The sequence below is a fragment of the Nilaparvata lugens genome, chromosome 3 (assembly GCF_014356525.2).
Source record: "Nilaparvata lugens isolate BPH chromosome 3, ASM1435652v1, whole genome shotgun sequence".
Lineage (NCBI taxonomy): Eukaryota > Metazoa > Arthropoda > Insecta > Hemiptera > Delphacidae > Nilaparvata > Nilaparvata lugens.
In genome coordinates, this window is record NC_052506.1 from 32,457,921 (window position 1) to 32,473,753 (window position 15,833).

Below are 15,833 nucleotides of genomic sequence, written 5' to 3' on the forward strand. Positions count from 1 at the left end.
ATACAATTAAGAAAAGAAGCTATGCCAGTGATCAGGGAAGCCTATCAAAAAACAATAATTTATTGATTAAATATCGTCTTTATCCTCAAATATTATGTGAGATTAAGCGAATAATTATCCAAAACTAATGACGGTATTGAGTCAGTAGTAATGGGTTAGTTCACATGAGCTTTATGCCAAAGCGAAGGTTAGCACTTTATGCAATAATTATTATTGTTATTTGTATTTTGCATGAATAATCGTTACGTCAAAAGAATTGTGTCAAAAAATTAAAGTAGGCCTTAGTGACAATTGATTGAGTTTCATGTTAGTATCGTCTTCATATTACATTAGCCTATACAAAATGTCATTTCATTACAATCATATTGATTCCAAAACCAATGAAATTTAGACCAGCAACTATAGAGAGGTCCACGTTATAAAGACTCAGTTATAATGGTTATAATGGTGTTGCTATCCCTGTCTATGATTTGATAAAGGTATCAGCTATCCTCTTTAGAAGGAGTTGCAAGGTAGAATCGGTAACGCTGTTCTCGTATCATTCTTCATTGACATTAAAACGTGGACCTCTCTATAGGTGCGTGCGAAGTAGCGAAGTTGAGTTGGATTGTTTTTAATGAACTGTTAACTAGTATTGGTTGATTGAACTATCAAAACTTTTTTCATCCATTTTGAATAAAAAAGACTAAGAAATTGTCAAGAAACACAGATTTATTGATACTTAGAAAATCAGTCCACCAAAAAATTGATAATTTTATCATCCAGTCTACCTCATGTACTTGTTGATTTCCAGTTCTTTTTCTAATCCACTCAAGCTTCTATCTTCCCCAGAAATAATAAATTTCATTTTCATGAAAATAATTGAGCTTTCAAAAAGATTTTGGATTCATTAAGGCTACTCATACCAGTTACGAACACCACGTTATCTCACAGAGAAACGAGCTTCTGAGTGTTTGTCACTTTCAAAGCAAGGCAACAATATAGATTGAATATAGTTCTAACTACAGTACGGTATACAGTCAGCGTTGGAATTCCCAGTCGGGTGAACGGCATTGTCGTCCGTATTGTTTGAGGTGTATTCACCAAGTTAGTGGAAATAGTATGAGAACTGAATGCATGTGTTTGGCAATTGTGCAGTTGAGAATTGAGAATGCGATCGTGCCGTTGCCAGATGTCCAGCCAACACCCCCCCACCGACCACCCTCTATCGCTACACCACCATGGTCAACTATGTTTCCCAGACAGCTTGGCACCTTCAGGTTCCAGGAAGGTGTAGTTTCCTATTATTATTAACACACACCAACCACCTGGCAGTTTGGTCAGTTTCAAGTTAAGTGGATGCACAAAGAATTCTTGGGACGTCAAAAAACTTTCAACACTCAAAATAGACATTTTCATCCTTCACAAACAAAAGACAGAGGCTACACATTCAAGTCAAGGTTATTATCTGCAACATTCTTGGAACGCTGCAGTTTGTTGTTCAAGTGAGAGGCAGAGGAGAATAAAATTGATTCCAGTTTTTATTTTTTTGTAAGGATAGTCCATAGTTCTCCCTCCAGTGTATAATTAGGACGTAGAATACTTTCCCTGTCATTTCATTGTTGTATTAGAATGAAAAAAGCTATCAGTGAATAATTATGTTGAAAGGAAAAAACAAACTGATTTCAACTAATTTTCAAAAGCTACATGAATTCTTGATTTTATAATGAATTATTGTCGATCTCTGGAAACTACAGAAATTAGAAAGCAGTAAGATATAATTTCCCATATCATTCTTTCATTAATAATTTACTCAAGCATTAGCAACTTGAAACCATCAACTGACGATCTCAACTGGACAATATCATGATCACACAAGAATAGGCAAAATGAAACAGAATAAGCTATCAAATCAATAAACAAGAAATAGTTTTTAAGATTATGAGACATTTTCCTGGATCAATCAAAGCTAGTTACAGTTCACTGTTCTTGATTTGAATAAAAATGTTTAGTATGGTTTGGTTGAATAAAATCATCGACAGAAGGCTGATTCTTTATAATGAGTTAATTTTGATTTTGATATTGATTCCGTTCTTCCATTTCCAATTCCTACAACTTCCTCATACTGACGATTTTCAAATCTTGAATAAATCGTTAAGAAAAATAAAATTGAAGTATTAATGAACGCAAAATAAGGAGTATTATGTCGCTTTGGAATTTTATGTCGAATTTTACACAACAATTCATAGATTCATCAGTCATGAAAATTTTATTTCCTAGTTTTCTCGTGGTTCACTTTTAAGAGGAACAAGATGTGATGATTTAAGTGAGAGCCATTATCAGAAACGAGAACAGAACCGACACTTGTCAGTGTGAACAACGTAAAAATACGAATTTATTCTTTATTCATTCATATACAATAAGTACATAATCAAAATGATAGGGAGAAAAAAGGTAACCTTGTGCTAATCCTCTTCCAAATTTACATGAGGTTACACATACTCCAGGCTGTGCAAATCCTAAAAATAAACTTTCTACTGGTGATATCTATGAAAGTTTTTCGATTTTTATTTCATCAAGCTATCAAAATGAAGAAGTTTTCTCAAGAAAACATTTTTCCCGATCATTACTTTTTGAGATATGACCGCCTGAAGCTTTTATTTTTAGGACAGAACATTTCAAATTCGGTAAGAGATAAATCCATAAGATTTGGAGGATAAATTCTTCATGGTATTGTTGATTGAATTAGACAAAAATTTTCTGAAAATATCATTTTTTGAGAAAGTTATTCAATTTACTAAAAATGACCAAAAATAAATCAACTGAGAGTTATTTTTGGTAAATTGAATAACTTTCTCAAAAAATGATATTTTCAAAACATTTTTGTTTTATTAAATCAAAAATACCATGAAGAATTCATCCTCTAGATATCATGGATTTATCTCTCACCGAATTTGAAATGTTCTGTCCCGAAAATTTAAACTTTATTCGGTCATTACTCAAAAAGTAATAATCGAAAAAAATGTTTTCCCGAGAGAACTTTTTCATTTTGATAGCTTGATGATATAAAAATCGAAAAAGTTTGGAAAATATCACCAGTGGAAAGTTTATTTTTAGCCAACATAAATAATACAGGATTAAACTTTCTGTACATACATTACTCGTCTATCCAAGTAATCAGGACGCTCTACCAATCAAGAAAAATACGCTACTCCAACTAAAACTAATTTCCAAGTACATCAATAAATCAAGGAGAATCATAGAATTATGAGATATCAGGAATTTGAAAACAAAAAATCTTTACATGAACTCTCCATTTTGGTTTAACGTCTTAATTTTCATAAGCTAAGACAAGCAAGACAATTATTTGAAAGAAGTATTCTCTCTAAATTGATTAAGAATGGAATTCGCCTTCAATTAATGTGAAAGACTGTTTTAGACAAGTGATTCATCCACGTAATCTATATTGTTTTTGAAGCAATGAAAGCAGATTATATAGAATGTAACATCGTAATGTAATGTTACATTTTTACTTGCTGAATAAAAGTATCAAGTTGAAACATTTCTCAAAAGAGTTCATTAACACTTCTTGTCAATCCCCTATGCTCAGTGACAAGAGCACCTTCTCAAAACATGACCCTGTAATCAGACTTCAAGGCTTTCGTTCTCTATGAAATATATAAATATTTATCGAATTTCAATTACGCCAATAGAATATAGATTAAATCAAGAATTATAACAAGAAGTTATTCAAATTCTTGGACACAGAGGCTTCCATTTCTGAAAATTAATGAATTCCAATAATTATTCTGATAAAATATGAATATAAATTGTATCCAACAACAGATTATTCACATTATTGCAACATTGTAATATATTCTTCATAAACTTGGTCGATTTATATAGAACATAATTTCTGGGTGCTTTCCATATACAGTAATAATAACGGAGAAAGTAGAAGGCCTATTATTGTGTTGGTGGAAGGAGGGAATGACGTTGACGCTCTGCTCAGGTGCCAGGCAGTCTGCAACTGTTGATAGAGAAGAGGTGATAACGGTGCTCTCTTGAGCCTTACACCCGCATACGAATACCTTTCCTTCACAAACCTCATTCTATTGTCAACTAAACTAGTTTGACTGTGAATGAGCAGCTTCCACGATGTTTCATTTCAAAAATAAAGATAAACATAAACCTATTTTTTGTTTTACTCTACTGTAAGCGAGAGAAAAATTCCCCAAGATGAAAAGTTTATACCAATAATATTATTTGACAAGGAATTTCTAATTTCGATGTTGCGAGTAGCATTCATTTCAGTATTCATATTGCTTTCATTCAATGTCAATATATTCATGTTAATTATCGAGATAAAAAAATACATTCAAAAAGCATAGGAAATAAAATAACAAAAACCAAAAATGCAGATAGAGAATGATTTCAATTTAAGGCAACGAACCATGTTAGATCTATTCATCCTTGAAAGGATCAAATTAAATTCGGCTCGATATTCTGCAGTTCTGATTTGGAATCGAGAAGAATATACTCGATTCACGAGACCCCATCAGTTTCAAATTCCGTGAAGGGATTTCATTTCCAATTCCTTGAAGGGAGGCAAGCGTGGGGGGGATCACGTGACCAGTCCAACTTGGATTCAAAAGTCGAACTTGGTTACTCACCGATTTTGTTCGGTCAATCATCAGTAGACTGTTATGTGGCAAACTGCATTGTTAGATGCATTTTCTACACAACATATATAAAATGACGCCTGATACAAAGATTGTTTTTGTTATTGCACATAAATTTAGGGTATGGCTTGTTCCATGCACGATAAATTGAAAAAAGCAACATTATAACTTTACATGAGTGTCGAAGTAGTTTACAGTATTTTATTAATAATACGGTATTTGGAATAAATGTTTTGGGATGCAATGGGGACAGTTGAGCCTATTGGAGCCTGGTTTGAGCCTGCTGATCCTTTCCGCAAGAGATTCTACTTATTTAATAGGTACCAACTTTTTACTGGATGAATTAATTATTCTATCAAAATATACGAGTACCTACAATACATAGTTTACTATAATTAGGCCTTTAAAGCTGCGTTCACACCGAAGTTAATAGCAAAAGTTTTCAACATTTCTGTTATTTACTGATGTTAATGTCATTAAAGCTGCGTTTACACCGATAACACGAGTTAGTAACAAAATGTTATCAACTTGACTGAATCGACGAAAATTTCTCTCTGCAAAAGTTAATAACTCGTATTTGTAACATAAAATTCCTTGTTAATAACAAGATTTATGTTATCCATCGAGAGTCGGTAAAGATCAAAGGAAATGTGTTATTAACAAATGTTAAGCTGCATTTATTAATAACAAACTCGAGTTATTAACTCCGGTGTAAACAAAGCTTAAGGCCTAAATTCACCAAAAACGAAAACTAGGTTTGAGCGCCAGTTGGTTCAGATGATTTTGAATTAGTTTTGTGGTATGATTTTTTGTTCATTTAGAATCAACTGGCGCTCAAACCAAGTTTCCGTTTTGGTGAATTCGGTCCTTAGTTAACCTCTCCAACTCCAAGTTTTATTCAATCTTCATATTTTTTAAATATGGTAGCTGTTCTGTTATTCAAATGCTTAATATAGACTATGCATGTATCATTCATAAACCAATAGCTTTTTTATTTAAATCTCGGGTACTCATGAGAAAATCTCATGTAAGTTGATTGTGTTTTGCCTGAAACCTGCAAGAGCTACATATTGAATAAAGCTGCGTTTACGCAGGAGTTAATAACACGAATTATTAACAAAAAGTTATAACTTGACTGATCGAATCTTCAAAAATTTATCTTAACAAAAGTAATAGCTCGTGTTTTTAACAGAAAATTCCTTGATATTAAAAAAAAATTATTAACATAATGTTAATTACTTTCGTTTTTTATGTCAATAGCGAAAATGTTGTTATCAACTCCGGTGTAAAACCAGTTTTACTCACCTATTTCCCAAAGTTTGCCCAACTCCGTATTGCATTGAAAAATAATTGAAGTTAATGATAATAGAGTCCAAGCACTATTGAGCTTTCCTGTTTATTCCTTCATAATATTCTAATGTCATCAATCATAATATTGAATAAGCGTTAGCGAAGTTCTCACTTTTGACACTACTAGAGCTAAAAGTCGTTTTCTGTCTGTTTGTATGTTCGACAAGAACTTTGACAGAATTTATCAATCAGCCTCAAAGTTTGAACACGAATTATTCGAACCTTTTTACAGGTGAAGTTCGTTGGACAGCAAAATTGACCCACTTCTTCGTCCTTATTCAGGATATGAAAAACATTGAAAGTGCACAAGAGAAAAATTGTTTTGATTTATCATTTATCAGCTGGAATTATTTGCATGCTACTATTTGGCAGTTGTCACACAGACAGACTTTATGCGCCGACACATGATTTCAGCTAAATAATAACATAGAGAAACAATAGCGTTTGTTTCTCCATGATAATACACAACATTATTAATAAGTTCTATATCAAATCGCTTCCGTTAACGGCTGTCTGTCTGTCTGTAACATACACGTAATTAATACTACTTGTGATAGCAAAATTGCTATGACAATTTTTTTTGTTCAAAGTGTTAAAATGTGAGTAGAAGCTACTTTTAGTGTTCACAAACACTTGATTATTCAATGTACAAGTACCGTACTCATTCATTTCATTTTTGTACCATTTATTAGTACCTTCAAACGTAGATATCATTGAAACGGTTTGAGAAATCGATGTGCGGGTATCGCCATTAATTTCCTTTGAAATTCTGTATCGAAATCATGTATCACATGACCACCTTTCCATTTGAAAAAATTAAGTTGAATTCAAAATGAAGCTGGATACGAAATGAAGTTGGATCCATATGACGGATCCAAGAAGGTGGATTGAAGTTTTGATGCGACAGAAAGTTTTTTTTCTATTGAAATAGGATTCCCATGGAACCTACTACTGTAATATCATACATGTAAAAGATTTATTTAGCTGTTTCTATAATAATTCTCACAAACTCTGTATAATTATAAGTTGTGTATCTCAGAGATCAATACACAGTTCATGAGCGAGTTCTTTAACCCAGGGGGTCTCTAGTAATAATGAATGGAAGCTATAGCCTGCCTCAACACCTTTTTTATTCTCATGGGTGAGTTATATTCTTATATTACATTTTCAAGTGTCATTATTTAACGTTTGAATAGTCTATTTCCAAAAACGTTTCAATTAAAATATTGTCATTAAAACTTAATTCCTTGAGTTTTAATATCGATATAACTGCTCAAAATCTTCAATAATAGAAGGTTTATCACAATTATTGTGATAAAGCTTGGTAAATTTTTTACATAACAACATTGCAATTGAATGTTGCGACAATTGATCATATGACTATGAAATTTGAAGGGGCGTCTGGAATACAATTTGCGGCTCTGCAGCTCAATTGAGACTAGCAGGTGTATATAGCAGAATAGTGCGCATCTTTATCCCCTCTGTTGGAGGTGTGGAACCGCTGAGTTGAAGCTTGTTGCAAAATTGAAAATTCCACCCCTTTCATTGAAACTGCTCTAAAGGGGAACTTTAATCTATAAAATAATGCGTTAAATTGGAGAGAATTTAATGCTCTACAAAACTAGGATAAGCATTGATTCATACAATGCATTGTTTGAGAGTTATAAGCCCTGAAAGAGCAAAAAGCATAAGCACAATATAACATAGAGCACAAAACTCCACTGAACAAAAATGTTATAGATCCTATCAAGCTTCATTTTTTAATAGTTAGTTATTTCGGTTGAACGCATTGTTTCCAAGATATGAGCGTGGAAGCGAAAAGCTTAAATTGCAACTTTTAAATCACCCTCATCCCTTTAGCACATGGGGTAGGGATGGGGACTTTTGATATGTTATCCTCCTTACTAGTCCCAACAATGCTGCAAAGTCAAAAACTACTGAATTCAAAACATTCCTTTCAAATTCCTTTACCAATCGGTCTATTGTTGCAAGACGGGAGATTTCGTAGGCGAATGCGTAAAATTGTGAAATTATGCATGAAATTGAAGAGAATTCAATTCTCTATTAGCTCATAGTGAACATAAATTTTTCCTATCGAGTTTTAAGAGCAAGAATAGCAAAAAAAAGGAGGTAATGGTATTTTTTTCAAAAATGTCACACCTTTAAGAGCGGATATCTCGAAAACTATAGAAAATATAGAAAAATTGAGAATAGGCCTATAACCATCCTTGGTTAATTAAGAATCTATAAGCAAAATTTCAAGTTAATTAGTCCAGTAGTTCAGACGTGATGAAGCCAGCTCTTTACTTTATATAATTATTATAGATATAGTTGAAGACTGCAAGAGATAGGACTGTGGAACAGAATAGTGGTGAAACTATGATAGCGCCAGAAGTGTCTCAAACACAATAGTAGGTACTACATGAACTTTTTGAAAGTGATTTGAAAAAATGTTAAAACAACAGAACTGAATCCTTATAATTCTACCTTTATTTAAAGAGGCTTTTGTTTGAGCCGAATGGAAATCTATTTATAAAAAAATGAAAGTCTGTTTGTTTGTTTGTTTGTTCCCTGTAGACTTGAAAACTACTTGACATAACGGCATGAAACTTTGGTAATATGTTGTGTGAATATTGGGGATGGTTTCTGAACAGAAATTTGAATAGGGGGGCTAATAATAATTATTTATCAATCCATTTTACAGACATATGTTTTCAAAATTTCCGGCCGAGCGGCTACTGAAGAACGGAAAGATGATCATGATTCAAGATCATATTGTGATAATATGATTTAGCATCTAAAGTTACCAGCTGTAATAAACATATCACCCTGTGATAAATTATTGTGTACTGGTATTAAAACGGTAGTTTGGAGTTGAAGTGTAGTTGATTTGTACCAGCTGTTGATAATGGTTCCTTAGAAGACCTATACTAATAATTATCACTCCCCTATCATTGAAAAACTGGAAAATGTTGAAAAAAATTATTCAACTAATGAAAGAGAGTATATATATATATATATATATAATATATATATATATATATATATATATATATATATATATAATATATATATATATATATATATAGTATAGTATTCATATTGCATTCATTAATTACTGAAGAATGAAAGAATAATTTACAATTTTTTGAATTTAGCTTAGCTAGGTATTTATCCTCAAAATGGAAAGAATATGGAATTATGTGTGATTCATCATACATCGCATATTTCCTGGACCTTATATCGACAATCTACAGCTATGAAAACATTGAATATTTTTCTTTGAAACACTGATATAACATTTTTTTTAATTAAAAACTTCACTGATAGATATTACTACCAATTGATTGAGAAGAATAATATGTTTTCGGAATAATGAATTCTGCATGACTAAGCACATAGGAAATCCGTATTGAGATGTAAATGAACATGTTGATTGTCAGATAAATTTCATGATTCACCAAATAAAGTCAAGAGTAACATGAGATACATTGGCGGTACGAAGTTCGCTGGGTAAGCTAGTAGTAAATTAAGCTTTATTATTAGTAGACAACACTGAAAAAGACAGGCTCAATCACCAGGAATACTATAAATCTTTGAGGGACCAGTAAGCCATTAATTTGGAGTAGTTCAATTACTTCCAATATGGACACTGGATATATTATGGACAATCAATTCGTATGAAATTTATTAGCTACCATACAGAATAAAAAATTTTTGATTGCAGTGACCCCGACTACTGTATTATGAATAACCATTCGGATCAAATATAAGGAATTACTCGCATCTCTCATCAACTCATAATTTTTATTCACAAAATATCAACAAAAAATATATATATTGAGTTATATTTAATAAACTCACGGCTAGTACTCGAGTTTGTCTTTTTCTGGCCGTGCTACAAATAAATGTAGGTATATGTTTAATATTTTGTTTCTGTAATCTTGTTGTCTATTAAGAAAGTTTTCAATGTGATTTTTGATGGCAATAAAATTTGAATTTTGAAAAAGAATTATCAACAAACTCCTAACCAAAGAAAACCTTTGTGCTCTGTTCTAATCGGAGTGTATGAGACTCCATATACAGCTGATAGAAGGCGCAAACCGAACTGGCCAAGCATACACCGATGGAACAAACACGTGCTAAGCTCGCGCTCTCAATCAACGCAAAATCTATTCGATCAGCTAATTGATGAAATAGTTTCAAGCTTTCCAATGATTACAACATATGTTAGAATATCATGTGTCAATTATTTCAGTTCCATATGGAGTTCACCTTACCATAAGCTTACTTAATAGGATCCTTTTTTATCCTTTGAAATCCTTAGAGGCAAAATATCTCAAAATCCGTTCTTAGTGCGCATCTAGCATGTTTGAAGAATATTTGTGCAAAGTTTTAAGTCTGTAGGCCAATTAGTTTGAGCTGTAGTGTGATTTTTCATCAAAATTTTCGAAAAGTGTCCTCTCCTGAACCCCCCTGTGCTCCTGATTGGGATTTTTCTGCATTAGATCTGATTTTTTTCGTACCTGAATGAAAAAGTTCCTCATGACTTTGCTGTGCAATGAACGGTTAAAAAGTGAAAATTTTGGGGGGCCCAGCTCCCTCAGGGGATTTAAGCTTTTACCTAAAAGGCTTAGCGTTTTAGATATAGGTAGAAGAAGAAGAAGAAGAAGAAGAAGAAGAAGAAGAAGAAGAAGAAGAAGAAGAAGAAGAAGAAGAAGAAGAAGAAGAAGAAGAAGAAGAAGAAGAAGAAAAAGAAAAAAAAGAAAAAGAAGAAGAAGAAGAAGAAGAAGAAAAAGAAAAAAAAGAAGAAGAAGAAGAAGAAGATAGATTATTATGTTGCTTTGGCCTGTGATCTGTATAAATGTCCTGTAACAACTAAAGGTGCGTCCACACATGCCGAACCGAACCTCGAACCGCGCAGCAAACCGTGCATTCCTCCGAACATCTTGCCTTTCAACGAACATGAGCATATGTTTCATAATGTTAAAAATCAACTGTCAATCATTCGCCGTACCGTACTCCGAACCATTCGCCGTGCCGCTTGCCTCTGTTCTACCTGCTCGCCTCACCTCACTCCGAACGCTGAACTTTTCAGCCAATCAGAGCCCTCGATTACAATTCGCCGTGCAGCTCGCTCCACAATATTTTGTCTATCCATCATAAGTGCAAAACATGCGAACATGAATACAGAAGTATGGGCAATTTTTTATTTGATTAAATTCATGTTTTGAAGAATTCATTGTTACGATTGATAAATTGATAGGAGCTTATAGTCTAAATATTTTCTAATTCAAATGAAATAACTTCTGAAAAAAATAATGATTGTATAAATACCAATATTGAATTATTGTTGACCAAGAACTCAGTACATCGACAATTCATTCAACTAATTCTGTATTGATAAATTTATAATCATTTTCTCTATTGATAAACAATTTCATCAACTAACTGAAAAAAGTACTTAAATTTCCATGAATTTATTATTAGAATTATATAAATCTAAAGTGTAGGTCATATCTAAATTCACAAAGAGTTCGATTCTTGTTGGGAAGATAGATGTTATTCAATGCAGAAATCATTGTTATTTTACTAAAAGATAGGATAAAATGAATAGTTCTCTTCCAGGGGGAGTTCTGACAACCCACAAAACTCATTTTTCATTTGAAGAAATAATATCAAAAAGGTGCATAGGACCTTACTATTTAGTTCAGCTTGCCAAAATACCCCTCATTTCAATATTAAAATATCTCACTGACTGTACAGTGAGTCAATCATTCTATCAAGGCTTGAATAATTTTGAAATTTTAATTTAATAAAAATGGTAGAGAATAATAATTATCATGTAGATATCAACACCTTTATTTAAAGACATATTAACTGCATGCGTTTTCATAATGCCGATACAGCATTGATAAAACTGTAGACGTTTATTTAGCAGTCTCAAAAATTAATAATACATGCCACGTGTAGGCTTATACATTGCATCAGGAAAACGAAGTTCAAAACTATGGTTTTCCTAAACATATGTTTTTGAGATAATTTCTTTGATGCAGCTGTTTCACATTCACCATTATAAATTATACAGAGTTTGTGAAAATAAAAATATTTATTGATTACCAAACAATACTATTATTATATTAATGATAATAATTATATTATTAAAACAATACTTTTATTATATCAATAATAATAATAATATTATTAATCATATTTATCAATTATCAGAACAATATTATTGAGGTTGAGTGGAATCAGGTAGAAAGCAATAATAGAACATGTTCTTTTTTGAATTTCTATCATATTATTTTCTTATTTCCAATGATTACAACATATGTTGGAATATCACATGTCAATAAATAAATTATCTCATTTCCATATGGCACTCACCTTACCATGTTCATAACCTTACTTAATAGGATCCTTTTTCATCCTTTGAAACCCTTAGAGGCAAAATATCTAAAAATCCGTTCTTAGTGCGCGTCTAGCATGTTTGAAGAATATTTGTGCAAAGTTTCAAATCTGTAGGACAATTAGTTTGATCTGTAGTGTGATTTTACATCCAAATTTTCGAAAAATGCCCTCTCCTGGACCCCCCTGTGCTCCTGATCGAAATTTTTCTGCATAGATCTAATTTTTCTTTCTTAGCTGAACAAAAAAGTTCCTCATGACTTTGCTGTGCAATGAGCGGTTAAAAAGTACAAAATTTTGGGGGGCCCCAGCTCCCTCAGGGGGGCAAATTTCTGAAAATCCTTTCTTAGTGAATGTTTTCAGGCTACCATAAACAATCGTGCAAAATTTCAAGTTTTTAGGCTCAGTAGTTTGGACTGTGGTGTGATTTCAGTCTGTCGGGGCTTAGCCTTTTATAAGTATAAGAGAAGAGAAGAGAAGAGAAGAGAAGAGATTGTCCACAAGTTTCGTATCCCGCTTGAAGCTCCGTCTTGGGGCACCCAAGATACATACATGTTACTCCAGAGATCTGCCAACAAAATGCAGGACTGGGCCAGAAAGTGGAGGATGAAACTCAATGAGGGCAAGTCAATTCACGTCAACTTCAGCAACAGGAGAGCTGCTGAGTACCATCCAATCAGCTTAAATAATATCAATATACCACATGAAAATTCAGCTCAATATCTAGGCATGACTCTTGATGCTAAGCTTCGCTGGAAACAGCATGTCAAAAAGAAAAAAGAAGAGCTCACCATGAAATACAAAAAATTCTACTGGCTTATTGGAAGAAACTCATCACTTTCAATGCCAAACAAAGTTCTGTACAAACAGATCTTTAAACCTGTCTGGACCTATGGTATTCAACTATGGGGCTGCAGCGCTGCACCAAACCGTATTTAGTAGTTTAGGTTCGATGAAATTTGCTCATTAGTCTCATGACTAGATAGTAATCTATATATAAAAAAGCGAAATGGCACTCACTCACTCACTCACTCGCATAACTAAAAATCTACCGGACCAAAAACGTTCAAATTTGGTAGGTATGTTCAGTTGGCCCTTTAGAGGCGCACTAAGAAATCTTTTGGCAATATTTTAACTCTAAGGGTTGTTTTTAAGGGTTTAAAGTTCGCCTTTTAGCATGTATATTCTTCTTCTCCCAATCTCTTAATTATAATTGAAATTTCCTTATCATATGTTACTATAGAACTATAATCTAGATAGAGTACATCTTCGAAACAGTTGTTAACTGGTAACTAAATTAATAATTTTGTTAGGTTGGCACCAAGTTGAAGATTGAAATGCATTTATCGCGGAAAAAAATATTGGGCACTGCTACTTTAATCAGAGCTATTCCTGGGAATATTATATTACTAGCCGTCAGGCTCGCTTCGATCGCAATATCCGTTTAGCCAGACTTTAGTCTGGATCCCAGACTGGATCGTCCTAACATATGATAAAAATGCTTAAACGAAAAATGCAGGCGAGCGAAGCGAGCCTGCTGATCTTATCTTTGGACGATCCAGTCGGGGGTCCAGGGGCGGAGCCCCCTGGCTAGACGGATATGGCGAGCGAAGCGAGCCTGACGGCTAGTAGTATATAAATACAAAAAAGAATTTGTCTTGATACTATAGTGGATTGTTTGAATTAATTTCCTAGATTATTAGTTCGGGAAATACATATATTCTCATATATATATATATATATATATATATATATATATATATATATATAATATATAATATATATATATATATATATATATATATTATATATATATATATTACATTTGAGTGTTTCGCGGATGGATATATTATATGTAAAAGAATTAACCGAGAATTGAGACCGATCGTCAGTGCAATTAACTCTCCCACTCAAAAATTAGAAAGATACTTAGCCGGCCTTATCCAGCCCATAATAGAAAAATCCCAGTCCTATGTGAAGAATTCATACGATTTTATCAGCCAGGTGGAAAATATAACTCTCAACTCGGGGGATATACTAGCCAGCTTGGACGTTATCTCTCTATACCCCAACATCCCAGTCGACGAAGCCCTCTCCATCATGAAACAGAACAAACACTTCTCTAGATCAACAGTAGAGTTGACTAGCCACTGCTTGAAAAACACATATTTCATACACAAAATCAATATTACAGGCAATTGAAGGAGCACCAATGGGATCATCTCTCTCTCCAGCCATAGCAAACCTTTTTATGACACATTTTGAAGAAGAAGCCTTGAACAAAGCTTTTTTCAACCGAGCATCTGGAAAAGATATGTTGATGATATTTTCATAATTTGGCCTCATGGTGAAGAAAAACTATTGGAATTTCTACAGCAGCTAAATGAAATACACCCTAAAATCCAATTCACACTAGAAATAGAAAAGAGTCATCTTTACCCTTTTTAGACGTTCTATTGATGAGACAAACCGATGGAAGTTTGAACTATTCAGTATACAGAAAGCCACCCACACTAACAGGTACTTACATTTCCAATCACATCACCACCCGGCTCAATCCTCCTCAGTTATAAACAGCTTAATCTTCAGATCTCTTCATCTCACCAATGAAAAAAAGAGAGAAGAAGAAATAAAGACAGTGACTAACATTCTCAAATCCAATGGCTACCCAACTACAATCATTCAAAAATCAATAGTAAATAATCTGTCTCCACTTAAAAAAGGGAATCAACAAGAAAAAGAAGAATATTTTGAAAAAACAGTACTCCTCCCATACATCAAGGGCACCACAGACAGAATTGGAAGAGTATTAAAAACCCACAAAATCAAACCATTATTCAAACCCCATCTACTCATTTCCCAAATCTTAAAAAAACCCATCAACAGACTGGAGCTAGAAAACCAGGAGTCTACAGTATCCCCTGCCTGAACTGTGACAAGCAATATGTAGGCCAAACAAATAGGAGAATCTCTGCTAGAATAGATGAACATAAATTAAGCATAAAAAATCAACAATCAACCTCAGCCCTATATAACCATGTGAAAAATACTGGTCATACATAAATTTCGTGAATTCCAAACAAATAGCCAGCATTCGAGATTTTCAAGTCAGGATTGTGAGAGAGGCGTTGGAAATCGAAAAGCAAGGCTCTCTAAATAAAAGAGACGACAGCCTCAACGTGTCTCCCTTATGGAAGTTAATTTTGAATACCAACGCCCAGTACCTGGTACAATGAAACCCGCTACAGCACCATTGTCACCAAAACAAGACAACATTCCTGGAATTTCACTCACCCAACAGCGCCAGCACAAGCAAGTGGTGGGAGGGGTAGGAGGTATGCTCTTCGACCCAGAAAGAATACCTAGGACTCAGTGTGGATTTCGACGCCACCCTCAGAAGATGTCGTCTGC